The sequence below is a fragment of the Hakea prostrata genome, chromosome 10 (assembly GCF_041222555.1).
Source record: "Hakea prostrata isolate BN-2017 chromosome 10, UWA_Hpros_2, whole genome shotgun sequence".
NCBI classification, from domain to species: domain Eukaryota; kingdom Viridiplantae; phylum Streptophyta; class Magnoliopsida; order Proteales; family Proteaceae; genus Hakea; species Hakea prostrata.
The window spans coordinates 12221164-12236173 of record NC_142609.1 but is presented as its reverse complement, the minus strand read 5'-3'; the positions used below and the strand labels follow the sequence as shown (position 1 = coordinate 12236173).

At 38.0% G+C, this 15010-nt stretch overlaps 1 pseudogene; it reads right to left on the bottom strand.

The window, feature by feature from the left end:
- Positions 1-14143: 14143 nt before the first annotated feature.
- Positions 14144-15010, bottom strand: LOC149001930 (AT-hook motif nuclear-localized protein 28 pseudogene; annotated as a pseudogene).

The window sequence follows — 15010 nt, the reverse complement described above, 5'->3', positions numbered from 1 at the left end:
TGTGTGTGAGGGAACATAGTCCCTATACCTCCTCTCTCTTTCTTCATTCTTCTTTTTTTTTTTTTTTTTTTTTTTAATTTTTTTTTAATTTTTCATAAAAGGTGAGTTTATTCAGGAGCTGAACTCACGGAATATATGCTACAAAGGTCTACCAACCACAGAGTAGCAAAATTGTCCCAACCAATACCCCCTTGAGTTCGGATCAGCTCCCCATTAAGGGAGAACAATATGTTCCATGACGCTTTTAAACCACACATTAGGGGGTCTACATGGGATGCACTGAGATTTTTGCATTTGATTTCCATCTCCCCAATATTTGGAAGTGAGTCTTACCACTGTTGTGTAATGAGAAAGCATCAAAGAAATACATTGTTCTCTGCCAAGGGAGTGATGTAGACACTACACTATCAGCAACAGAATTTGCCATTCTAGCAACATACCCCACCTTGTAGGGAAATTGGATAATAAAAAGCCGATGTCATCTAAAATGGGCTGAATGTATACGTGGCCCATTCGCCCCTCTCTATTAATTAATCTGATGAACCACCTCCAAACAGTTCGATTCTACCATTATAATGGCCAGGCCCAATTGTTGGGTTTAGACCTGTAGGTGGATACCAAGTGTCCGTATTCGGAATTTTTCTTACCGGAAAATATCCGTATCTGTTTCCTAAGCAACCAGTTTCGGATTCGGATTCGGACAATTGCTTATCGGACCCGGTAATATCTGAATAAAAATGTATTCAGATAGAGTAAAGTATTCAATGTTTTTTTATCTGAAAAATGATGATAATCGGATTTGGAAACTGGTAATCAGAACCCAGATAATCGTAAATTATCCGGTTAGAGTAAAATATTAAACACGTTTTCTCTCAAAATGGACTAATAATTGGATACGGAAACTAGTAATCGGTAATCAGAAATAAAAAAATTGACTAATCACCAATCTAATAATCGAATAATTTATCAATGGGACATTCGATAAAGTTTTGGATTCGAATTTGGATGTCTTCTCTAAATTTCTGCCGGATTCGGATATTGGTGTATCTGAGCCAAATTCGATTTGTTTACAGGTCTACTTGAGTTGGGGGGGGGGGGGGGACTGCTCAATCATTCTATTTCAGATTGCAAAGATATGAGTGACCTAATGGTCCCTACAAATTACTCTCCATGAATATTATGAGTTTTTTTGCAGGGCACCCACTTAAGTGGGCCTCTAATTTCTGTCTGTCCACTTAAGTGGAATAAATTGCATAGCACCAAACCTTGCTTAACTTCAAAAATTGATACCAGTCAAGTCCTTTTAACTGTTAAGTTTGGAGGTCAAATATTTGATACACCCTCATTATTATAAAAAGACTAAATTGCCCTCTCTAACCCGACCCCCATCATCTTCCCATAATTTGCTTAAACCCCACATTACCGGCAACCACCCCACCTTCCCCTTTGAGGCTGGAATCTTTCTCCAACTAATAAGCTTTAATAAGGTGAAGTTCCCCTTCGCATTAGGACCAATCAAACCGTACCTCTTGCCATGAGAGTTCTTCACCAAAGCATTATTAAAACACTCTTTTACTCTTACTGACACAGAAATATCAAGGGCCTTTAGATCGATTTTGTGCTGGTTTTCTTTTCTTTTTCTAGTTTGATATTAATTTCTTTTTTATTGTTTTCTTCTTCTTTTTCTCTTTTAAAATATATATTTTAATTGACCACAAATTACAGGAAGCCCACAACATTAGGGTGATGATAATTATTTTTACTTCTAGGCCCACATAATTTGTTCGGAACACCCGTCAGCGGGACATGATCCACACTCATCTACCAAAGCCTATGTTCAATCGCAGCCCAGAAGCTTCGAAATGCAAATTGCAAAATAAATCTCTAGAAGAGTTTTAAGAAATTCAAGAAACTCGATTGCAGCTTGGTAAATCAAGAAGGCGATTGGAGATGTGAAATCACAAAGTTTAAAAAATAGAATGCAAACAATAAATCACAATAAGATGCCGGTCTGAAACTCAAAAAAAAAAAACCTTGATCTCAGTTCTGAAGTCGCATACTTCAACTAATAATGGGTAATTTTCATCTGGACCCCCTGAGGTTTGGTCCATGTCACTTTTAGTCCAGTTTAAGGTTTCTTTTGCATATGGCTCCCCTATGGTTTAAGAAATGATTAAATAAGGACAAGCTTAACAGAAACCGTTAGTTCAATAAATTTTGTAACGAAAATACCTTTTTGTCCTTTGTATTTTTTTATTTATTAAGTTTTAATATACTAAAATACATGCTAAAATAAATAATAATAAATAAATAAATGAAAAGCTTACGAAACTATACCAAGGCAAAAACAAGGGAGTTTGAAAACAAAAGGGAATGGTTGCTCTGCAAGTTCAAAACCGAAGGAAGAAGACGAACAGTCTTTTTTTTTTTTTTTTTTTTTTTTTGTAACAATCTGCTTTTTCAAATCCATCACTTGAGGCGGTTATTCCTCTCTGTATCTCCTTCTCCAATTTCGGTTTTTTGGAACCCTGTTTTGGTCTCCCAACTATGAATTTATAGACGGCAACGCCAACAAGGTTTAAACAACGGCTAGCACCGAGCTTCTTTGTTCTGTTAGGGCTTTAAGGTTCACCATCACTCGATTTCAGGCGACTAAAGGAAGGATCAGCCCAAGCTTCCTCTTGACGTTAATAAACTATGATTCTCTTCCACAGATCCACCTGAAGCCGATGAAGAAGAAAATAGATAACCCTGTAAATCCCCAACACAAAGAGGTTTGCAGTCACATAGAGAGATGAAGCTTCAATCTGGGTTCTTGCTCTTAGAGTTACTGTTTTTGTTTCTCTCAGGTGCAGCTGCAGTCGATTCCAATACCTCTACATGCCCGCTTGATCTTAGCTATGTGTAGACGATCTCTTGGGATGATTCTTCTTGCAGGAGTAATACCACAGCAAAAGATGAGCCAAAATGGAACAACAAGCGATTGCTGGCAAACCCTTCTCAACCTCTATGGAATTGCTTTTTTCAGCGTCTCAAAGACACCTCCCTCTTCCAGCTCCCAGATGTCAACACCTCCACAGTTTGTTTGGATGCCTTCCAATCCAGACTTGATTCCCTTTCTCTCCCTTCGAACCTTGTTTCATCCTGCTTCACTAACCCAACTTCTATCCACAATCTATTCAATTTCAAGCAAAAATTGGAGAAGGAGATATGAATAGAGAGTAATAACCAATCAGCAGAATAAAATAAGAATAAAAAAAAATCAAAACCTATATTGAGGGTTGAGATACGAACAGAGAGGAATAACCCAAGTGATTGATTTGAAGAAGAAGACTGTTCGTCTTCTTCCTTCGGTTGTGAACTTGCAGAACAACAATTCACAAAATAAGAATAAAAAAAACAGAACTGAACAAAGGATTTAGAAGGAAGATAAAAACCTATTTGAGGGTTGAGCGTCGACACCCAGTGATGGATTTGAAGAAGCAGATTGTCCGTCTTCTTCCTTCGGTTGTGAACTTGTAGAACAACAGTTCACAAAATAAGAATAAAAAAAAAACAAGAATTGAACAAAGGTTTTAGAAGGAAGATAAAAACCTATATTGGGGGTTGAGCATGACACCCAGTGATGGATTTGAAGCAGACTATTGGTCTTCTTCCTTTGTTGTAGAAGCAACTGTTCGTATTCCATTTTGTTCAGACTTTGATATTTTTGGGACTGAAATACTCTGGTAAGGCTTTTCATTTTATTATTAGTATCTATTTAGTAGATTAAAATTAAAAATAAATAAATAAAATTCAAAAGGACACAAGGGTATTTTCATCACAAAATTTATGAAACTAATGGTTTCTGTTAAGCTTGTCCTTATTTAATAATTTCTTAAAACCACAGGGAGAGCCATATGCAAAAGGAAACTTAAACTGGACTAAAAGTGACATGGACCAAACCTAAGGGGGTCCAGATGAAAATTACCCACTAATAATTTATTATCCCAGCTCGTCTCAAACTAAAACTAAAAAAAAAAAAAAAAAAAAAAACAAAAAAAACAAAAACAAACTTGATCTTATTTTCAAACAAGGTTTGAAAAGTCAGTCCAAATTCGAGTGTTCCCAAAATGTCGGGGAAATATCACCACATTTAAAAGGGTTAAAACTTAAAATCAGCGAAGAGAGACAGAAGCAAAGAGAGATTTTTGGGCATGGGTTTGCTGGTGCTACGGGGTTGCTTTCCCTGAAGGTGGACTAGTAGAGCAATGGTGCTGCCTTGGGATAAAGAAAAAGAAAAGCTTAACGTCTCATTAAATGCAATAGTTGGGGAACGCACCCACCTCCGTGTGTGAGAGAGAGAGAGAGAGAGAAGCCATAAAATCTCTTCCCGTTATTCCTTCTATCACTCTTTCACCTTGGAGATATGAAATCTAAATCTCCCACCATTTTTCCTCAAAATGTCTAGCGGCGACAAAGGTCTCTTTCGAGATCTTAGAAGGTGAATTCCTCCTCTATCGTCTAGGAGTATCTTAGAATCTCTACATCATCATCTTGAAGCGAGGCTACCCTAGAAATCTATGTCATTTTTTCCTTCCCCTTTTGAGGCATTAAAGGCCTCTTTCGATCCCTAATCACGAAGCCAGGCCGAAGGGAAATCCCTGAAGGGGACAGGGACGACATTGGAGTGGCAGGTTCCTTAGAACCACCCTCGTCAGCAGTAGTCATTCTCTCATGTCTCTCAACCTCAAAAGAATGCTCGCAGGATGCTACCTTTGATGCTTTGTACTTTTCAGCCATTTCCTTGCTAGTAAACATTTGTGGAGCTGAAAAGAGAAACAAGTGAAACGAAAGTTTCAGAAACAAAAAGAATTAATAAAGAGTCAAAGACCAAGTGGCTCATCACCCACAATCCTCCACTTGAGACGAGAGATAAGTTTCTTCCAGTTACAGTTGCCTCCGAAGAATTATCTTCTCACTTGGCACAAATTGCAAAATTATCGGAAGCAAAAGCAAGACCAGGATATGGGTCAAGCAGGGTTCCTTCAAAAGAACTACCCCAAAAATTACAAAGTCCCTTCCTTAGTTGGCTGGGATGATTTCCTCAATCAAGCATCATACTTCCTAAAAGAATTCCTAACTGTGGTTTTGGAAGAAAACGAAGCACGAAGAATGAAAGAACTTACGGTGGGAAAAAGAGAAGATTTGAATAGACTTGGAACGAAATGAAGACCTTCAGTAACTTCGCCAAGAGCTTCAATACAATAGTCGCCATTAAAAAGAAGAAGGCGGTGAAGGCCTTATGTAGCCAAGCAAATTTTGAATGGATGGTTCAGATCCTTCTTGATCAACGGTCATCAAAGGATCGATGTTTCGGTTTAAAATGGTGCAATGATGGTGTGCAAAGGTGACGTTGTGGGAAGTGCCTCAAGTGGCGCACACTTCCTTTCAACCGCCACCGAACTGACACTTCATTTAATGAGTCACTTCAAGGAATGCTTAGCTCTTTGAGTTCTTGGATGACGATTTAGATCGATTTTTTTTTTTTGAATAGTCACTCTTCGGAACTGACACACAAAGTGCAAATCCGAAGACTAGGGGACTTGTGTTATATCATACCACTTTTGAGACTTCCGAACTGGTGCAAACTATATGAACTAAGGTCAATTGGATTCGGCTTAGTCCTCTGTCCAGCCACTTGGCTCTCCTTAGAATTCAATCTTTGAACTGGCCCTTATCCCTCCTTGGAATCTAGATTTCGGATTAGCCTCTTGACTAAAAACTAATCTCTCTTAACACTCCTTGGAAAAGGGTTATTGGCTCAACCACTTGGCAGGAGATATTTTTTGAACACATCACTCAAGACATCTCTTAGCCATTACTCGTTGGCAAGATCATATCGAATAAGAAGTTATCCTTCAACTAAAACAAACGATCAAATAGCACCTTGTTAGGTAAGCCAAGTTAAATCAACATTAACTTCGACACCAACCCGAGAGAACTTCACGTCTTTAGGCATTTGCTCCTTTGTACGAGGAACTGTGTTATCCATAATCTAACTTTATCATCGAAGGTGATTTTCCATTCACAGAGGTGGCTAGCTAACATGAGTTTCCCTTGATCCACAACTCCTAGGTTCAATACACTTCTTGGTTGAACCGGAGCTGAGAGATTTTGGAGCAACAGTTATCAACCTCCATGCTGATGTCTTTTACCCCATTAATAAATAAAAAGGCCAAAGCAAGCTACGAGCTAGGGATTCACAACACTCCCATGTTTTTCACATTATAAATTGGGGATTAAGTAGGTAACAAGAAAGGATTTGCAATTGTAGATGTAAGCAATTTGGTAGAATTACATAAATTTGGTATTTTGTGTCGGTTTATAGTGACGTGCCAACAGTACAGCCATATCTTGTCTATATTTCATAAAGGAATTTGAGAACAAGTCCTAGGTTGAGCTGACTGATTTAATTCCAGGTAAGCTCTTGCAATCATCCGACAATATATGCAAGACTTGCAATTCATTTTTCTTCCTTATCACATAAGGTCCTTTAGGCACAAAAGAGAGAGATATTTCATTAGATCCATGTGACTCAAATTACTTATAACTTTCATTGCATATATTGGAGTGTTTGAATTATAACATGGTGAAATAGTGTTTGATAGACCCACCTATATTATAGCATGTGATGGATGTATCTTAGAATTCACAAAAACCACAAATTAAGGATTCTTGGCATGCCCATGTTTTGCACACCATAAATGGAATGGAAAAAATGAGGTAGAAAAGTTTTAAAAAATAATTTTTTTAATGAAATTTTAGAGTGTTGTTTGTTTGATTCACTGGAATGAGAAAATTGACACGAATCTTGCCTATTGAAGTGACTTACTAATTTTTTCACCTCATTTCTTTTTAAAATCTCACAAAATAAGTAAAAATTTAGGGACAAAGTATAAAAAAGAACAATAGAAAATCTACTTCTAAAACTTTTTTACAAATTTTTTTCTTTTTCTCATTCTCCAAGTTCATTAAATATAAGGCTTAAGATGTTTATTTTTTACATTTTTGTTTCTTTTTCTATCCACATTTACAACCAAACAGTGCCTAAAAGAATAAAGTAAAGAACCATAGAATGATAACACTTGTAGAATTTCCATCCACAAAATAGTTGTCCAAAAGATATCTATGAAACTAAACAGGGAAGCCTTGCCTTTTGTCCCAAAATCTGGAACCAGAAGAAGCTCTTCCTCACACTAGGTACCCTTCCAGTCCCTGATTCCACGTGACAGTCATTATTTGAAGTTCGCACCTATCCACCAAAGACCCTACAAGAGGTGGCCCATGGCACGTGTCAACCTTCTCCCTCTCCTAAAACTGAGAACAGGGAACCCATCTGATATTAAATCCATACAAAAGAGAGACCAAGCAAAACGACACAAGGTTTGTACGAACAAAGGAGAGGCACATATCAAGACGCGTAGATCAAAGAATCTGTTTGTTTGAGATCTTTATCTTCATCACTGCCTTTATATGCAAACAATCCAGCTAAAGATTCTCAAAAGCTGATCACTGCTCTTTAGCTAGCTACCTTCTTGATCATGTCCCGTCACCGGCGTCAAGCATCTCAGGCACTCCCTCCTGTGTTCAGTGTTATTGATGAACAACCCTTGAAGCGACCTGAAGTTGCCGCCCTTCATGGCGTTTCTGAAACTACCCATGTTAGTGGCCATGGTGTTGCTGATGAAGGTGGCAAGAACAATGCCAGTAAGTTATCTCATCTGCCGCCTTCGGTTGATCAGAATGTTTCTGAGAAGAAGAAGAAGAAGAAGCCACCAGTAGAGGAAGGCTAGTACTGGGGTTCTGAATTAATAAGTCTTGTGTTTGTGGTTTCAGGTTGAGTTATCAGCCGTGTTTGAACTATGTCTCTTGTTTGCTTTCATCTTTCCAAGATCTGAACTTGTATCTGGTTTTCTACCCAGAAAAAAAATCTTGTCTTCTTTATGTTGGAGCCATGGTTTTAAGGTTTGAATGAAAAAAATTTAGGGTTATGTGTAGTCCTTTTGAGAACAATGGTAGCTAATAAAATGTCAGTAGTTAAGGGCAGGCATTCTGGCAAGCACCAACAAAGTCATCTGATGCTCTATTCTAATTAGCAAAGCAACACTAGTGCAGTAAAATACCATTTTAACAAAGAAAAGAAAAAGTTCTAAGATCTTTGACAATAAGGACTAAATTGGATCAACTAATTCCATTGCTTTGCAAGCAAGATCTGAAACAATACTGGAGGAAATAAGAGTAGGAGAGAAGCTGGATTTCCTTTTTGACAGCCTTTTATTACCTTAGAATTCCCTAAGTTCACACCACCACCAACCTCACACTTTATCTTGATCAGCTTTTGACTCTAACCTTCTAAGCTACCCTCTTGACTTAAATGCAATTAGATGAGTAATCTTTTGTTGCATAGGTTGTGGGAAATTTCCTGCTGGAATGCTGTTCAACTCTTAGATTTAAACAGCACTGGTGTCCAGAATATTAGTATTCTGTGCATCTCTTCGTGCTTGCTCCATTTTGGATGTAATCAAAGCAAAAGCACACTGTAAGAACCCTAAGGCTGTCATAGAATTCCATTGATTGCAACCATAAAGGCTAATTAAGATTGGCTAGCTCTCTCCTGAAGTGTGGAGTTTTTGGAGGGGAAAACACCATAGGGTTAAAGCAAGTTTTGTTGTTAACTACTACTAACTAGACATTATTTTTTTGAGTGGGGTCTCTGGTGATGAGTGAGATGTGATTAGTAATAGTTTATGAGGATCTATGATGTTATCCCACTTAGATTTATGTGTTTGCCCAGGACCTGGCAACCTCACCCTCTGGAGAAATCTTGTTGTTTAGTAAAAATTGCACTGTCCTCTCTCTCTCTATCCTTGGATGCATGTACCCAGGTTTATTAAACAAATACAGCAAATGTGGATGAAAGATGTTATCATGTCATGTTCTTTCATGGTTGGAAAAAGTTTGGATTATCATGCATTTGTCATATTTCGTGATTAGAAGAAGTTTAGATAATCTATCCACAAAGGAGAAAGGAATACAGCTCAACACCATACAATAGATCAGCTCGCGAGTCTCAAAATTGCAATCAGCATCGAGTTCAGATCTTTTTTTATGCTTGTTTCTCTTCTCGTATAGGAATACTCATATGAGAGTGAGATTTATAAGAGCAGTGGAGGTTTTACATTCGGTTGTGGATAAAATATTATTGAACCGAGTTTATCTTCGGTTCAATCTTTAACCCCAATCGAAGACGGCCTGATCCCACAGTCGGTTTCGATCACCTAGTCGAATCATTATATCATGATATAGAAGGAATCCTGCAGTTCCAAAAATAAGCACGATCCCAAGGAATTCGGATACGTGATTAACTTATAAATGGTTACTGTTACTTAGACTAGTGAACAGTCATGTTAAATATAAAAACTACTTCCACCCCCAAGAAAAAGAGAAAAACCTTACAATCGGACGGCCACCCACCAAGAAGGATCATGAACGAATCCAACGACCAAGAACAAGAGGTAAACCCTATATAAACTAAAGGGTCGCCCAAAGTAGAGGTATCTGAATCGTTTTCCTTACGATCGTATTCAATTTATGCTCTGTAACTAGTCAAAGTTTTGTGATCAATTCTATTATTAACTTAGCCTTCGGAGGTGGCCTTCCGACCCCAGGGTCGGGTCACGTCAAACATTGTTTTGCAGGTCATTCCCTAGAGATTTCAAGGCTGAACAGATTTTGGATGCACTGCATTCATACAAAAGTAACTGTATGAGAAAGGCTAGACTGGGTGAAGAGAATTTCTACTAATTAATCAGCTTCAATCTTATATGTGGTGTGAAAGTGTATCTAACTCCTTAACCATGTAGGACCCTTTGAAGATAATGATGGATAAGTTTGGATTAGACCAGTAACTCAAGGGGAAGATAGGGGACAATTCTACATCGATTATAGGGTGGGGACCTCATTTATGACTAATAGTAGGCTTCAAATTCCATTTGCAGGGAAGTTATGAGTCTGAGAAGAACAAATTGAACCATAAACATATGCAAATGATATCCAATGGATCACATGGTGGATGACATGAACAAGAAATATAATAAAAACACATAGAAACCATAACCCCATGTATTATTTGCTTTGACATAAAAAGTAACTTGGGAGGTTTTTTTTCTGATACATTTCAATTTGTAAATGAAAATTTTATATATTGAAAACTGTTTTATTTTTCTATTAAATGTTAAAAAATAGAAAATCTTTCAATGCGTAATACTTTATATGTTGATAATTTTAGTAAAAAAATTTGTTAGCAAAGCTTACACATATTGTTATGGGCAAATCGCCCAACTGCTGGCTGAAATGGGTTCAGCCAATAGTCTAATCGCGATTCATTTCATCCTAACAATCAGTTGTAAGAGAGTAATTTGAACTATACGATGGAAAGAAAAGATCTAGCGACATAGATGAAGCAAACTCACAAATGAGACATATGGTGGGTTAGTTGAGCGATTAAAAGCCCAAATTCTTACGAGGAGGTCTTGGGTTCACGTCATCCAATGGTAGCTTTGAAAAGATTTTTTTTCGCTTACTCTGAAATCAATAGCTAGGGTTCTTTGCAACTCTAGCATTTCTTCACTCAAACTCTCACGGACTTGATTGTCGGTCACAGATCGCCAATCACGCCAATCTCAGAGGCGGATCACCAATCACACCGATCAGCCTACATCTAACGTCCCCCAGTAGGTAAGAAGAATATGAGAAAACCAATGAAACGAAGAACTGATGAGATCTGCTGAAGTTTGTTATGAAAGGCGATACAATAAACATTAGACAGTGATGAGGGAACAGAGAAATGAACTTAGAAAAACAAAACAAAACCCAATATTGAGATTTCGAGTTTTTCTTTAGTATATTGTCTACTAGCAGCTGTAAAAACTTGACTGCTATCTAAGCAACAAGAATGTTCATGCTTGGTTGGCAGCCAATGAAATGGAATCTAAAAATTTTCATTTGCTCACAAACGCTCTCCTAGGTTTTTGTATTTCTAAGAATACGCCTTTTCAGATCCCATCTCATTGGTTGCCAATAGAGTTTTAGGAACATTCCTGCTATTCAAGTAACAACCAAATTTCGATTCCTTGCATGTTGCATCTGTATAGACTGAATCGATCCTCTAATGTTTCATCGTTAGTAGGGCTGCAACAAAGCTGGGTTGGACCGGGTTTTGCAATCTCAAAAAACCAAATCTTATATGTTATAATATGACCCTATTCTTGCATTGACCCTAGTTTAGGGCCAATGATTATTGTCCATAATCCTAAACCCTATAGGGACAAGTCAAGCCCATTCCCGCCCTGATTGGCCCTAATTGATTGGCTCTGATTAGCCTTGTCTCTATCCCTGATTGACCCTGGCCCTAATTAACCTTATCTCTAGCTTTAATTTGTCATATCCTTAGACCTAAAATATCAAACGTAGATTCATACAAAAAAAAATATATATATATATAAAAGTATCACAAGTAAACTAAAAGTAAAAGTCATAGAAATATAAGATGATTCAAGCTCCTACAAAATGATAAAATAGTAAATAAGTTGATAGTTGTGTTGTTTTAAACATAAATAAATTCACACTCCATAATTCTATATTGAGCTTCCACTTTTTTGGTGATGGAAATTGAAAACCTCTCCCATTGATATCCTTATTCAACAAAAAAAATTCATATTTAAAACCTTGTTAGATATTAATTCTCTATATACTAATTTTTACTATTTATAATATATTATCTCGCCTTAATCCCCCCAAAAAAAAAGTCAATGTTTTTTTGAACTAAAAATGACTTAGTTCGAAAAATTAAATTTACCTTACAAATAATATAAAAAGTGAACTCATAGTCTAATATGATCAAATGACTGAAGATCAAAATCGAAACTTATAGTTACATCAATGTTAATATGAAGATTAGGGTAAAATCTAGTACATGATCATGGTCAAATTAATATTAAGATTAGAGCCAAAATTAAGATCAGGATCAGGGCCAAAATCAAATAGATGCTTACTACATTATGAGGATATAATTTATTTTATTAATTTTCTACAAAACATGATCAAAACCAACTCCCAGATCTCCAAGTTTGGTTCAATAGATTAATAAACCCTACTCATGCTGAGCCTCTTGCATTAAAAAAGTGAGTGATGAGTAGAGCTGTAAATGGATAATCGAATTATGCCTCCAAATTCTCATCTGTATTCGTAAGGTTTTTGAATTCGAAAAAATTTCTTACAAAAAATCCATTCGATAAATAACTGAATTCGGATTTGGATAATTGCTTATCAAATCGAATAATATCCAGTTGGAGGGAAATGTGATTTTTTTTTGTGTTAAAAAAAATATATATATACCAACGGGGTTGGTCCAAGTGGTAAGCAGCTTGATCCGCTTAAGCAAGATTCCGGTATCGAAACATTGTGGATGCAAAAAATTTCCGCTGGGAGACTCACTGAACACAGCCAAGTGTGCAACTTGGGTCGAACACCGGATTAGTCAGGGCAAAGCCTTGAAAACCGGGATACGATATGTGTTTCCATTGAATTACACTAAAATACATTATCTAAAGCAATATAATACTCGATATAAGATGATACGTCTCTTAAAATCACCTGGCCCTCCAAATATTTCAAAATGGCTGATAAAAGCAAGCTTTTGGAGTGAGCAAAGGCAAAGCTTCCCACACAAAAAACCATCACCCAGGAAACTTCTCTACTGAGAAAGAAAAAGGTTTCTTCCCTTTCCAAACCCTAATACCACCTTCACAACCTCCTCCACCAATTGGTGGGCCATTAATCTATGTAGCTCCAGTGCTCCAACGGTCCAAAGGGCAAAATAAACTGTAAACGTACGTGAGGAATTGAGAATCCAAAAAGAGAAACTCAACACTGCAAAGCCATCTCTTGTCATGAAAGAACCACCGTACCAATCAAATCCCACTCCACCTTGGTACAATCTATACCATGCTTTTCTCTCTCTATCTCTCTCTCTCTCTCTCTCACCCCTAACAAGTCACTGCAGTGCATTGGAGCATGTTGTTGTATACCTTTATTGATCATGAAAATGAAAACTTGTGGTCAACAATCAGCAATAAATCAGGACTTCTCTCTTCTCTCTCTCTCTCGGCCCTGAAAATTGAAAAAGCAATCTGTGTTTTTTCGCTTGGAGATGCTGTACTCGAAGAAAGCAACTCTGAAACTGGAAAACTTATTGGGTTGGAAAGATGTTAAATCTAAAATGACTACCTGGGTTCCAAGCTGAACACTCCTCAGATAGACACACAGAGAGAGAATATGCACCACAGCAGCAGCTTTTGCAGTGGTGGAAAACCCATCTAGCAAATCAAAATCCAAAGCGTGTACATGACACATCCTCACGCTGACAACGCGTGCACTTGCTTTCTCCCTCCTTAGTCTCTCCGTGTCTTCTCCCCTTAAGACTCTCCAGGCCACCATGAGGGTGAAACCTAGTTATACAAGTGGGTTCAGTTCAGTTCACGTGTGTCTGTGAGAATACCAGCGCTCATATGTTATACATTAAGTTCAGTTCATTGAGTTCCTGAACAGAAGAAGCAGTTCTCATGCAACATTAGTCAGTTTTACAAACCATGCAAAGCTCCCTTGAAACCAATCCTACATTTCATCTGGGCAACTTTCCTATCTCTAGTTCCTCTTCTGATCTCGTTTGAGAGGAAACGAAGAAAAATAGAAACACAAACACGTATCAATATATTATTTACTAGTAGTCCATGAAATCCAAAAATCATCTTGCATTGGAGGTGGAGAACCATCAATTCCCGAGAGCTCTTCTAACCTATCATGTTTCTGACATTTTCTTTAATAAACTGACAAGTGACAACCAACATCAGATCAGAAGCAAGAACCAGACACACCACCACCACTGCATCAGTGAAGAGTAAAAACCTGAAACTGAAAGGTAGAAGAACACAACAACAGAGAAAAAAGAAAAGAAAAAAGAAGATAAAAAAACCAGCCATAACCCAAAATCAAAATGAAGAAACAGAAAGAAAGATCGATTATTGTTGTGTTCTTTCTGGTTTTAGTAATGTGAAGAACGAGTGGTGGAAGGCCAAGACAAAACATCAGGAGAAATCTGGCAACTCAAAGGGCTTGGACTTTGAACACTGTAAACATTCATGGACGCACTTGCATTAGTCTCTGTGCAAGCATCAGTGCCAGAAACAGAACCACCACAACCAATACCAGGCTTCACATCATCTGATTCTTCTTCTTCACAGAAAGGAAGTTTCTGAACCGAAGGATTAACAAACGAAGCAGCAACCAAAACAACATTACTAGCAGCAATAAGAGACCCAGCAACCGTTCCTCCAAATACCTGACCTTGAGCTCCTGAAAGAGAGATTGTGATAGATGGCGAAGCAACCGAAGTTGAAGAAGTGGGTTTCGAAGTTGAAACAGAGTGACCCAGAAATGTAGCAGACAAAGAGAGAATGTGATAAGGTCCATGAAGGATTAAAGTAGCCGCATGAGGTACAGGTGATCGAAGGGTAACGTTGGCAACGGTGCCGGAAGCGTTTAAAACACAGAGCCCTACACGGTGGCGACGAGCGAACTGGGAAGCCATCTCAACGACGTCGGTGCCGGCGGAGAGTTCGAGAATGACAGGTTTCATAGCAGCATCACTGTCTCTGGTAATCACTATGGGTGGTTTTGGTTTGTTTTTCGAACCTGGTGGCCGACCTCGAGGCTTCCGAAGAGTATCACCGGAAGTTGCAGACGCGGAACCTGAAACTGACTTTTTGTTGTTGGAATTGTTGGGCTTCGTTCTTGGTAGTGGGGTTTCAGCACTGACCATGAAGAGAGCTCCGGTTCTGGAAGGGCTATGATCTTCGTCTTCTTCGGAGGTATGGGTATGGTAATCTCCTCCTCCACCGTACTCTGCCAT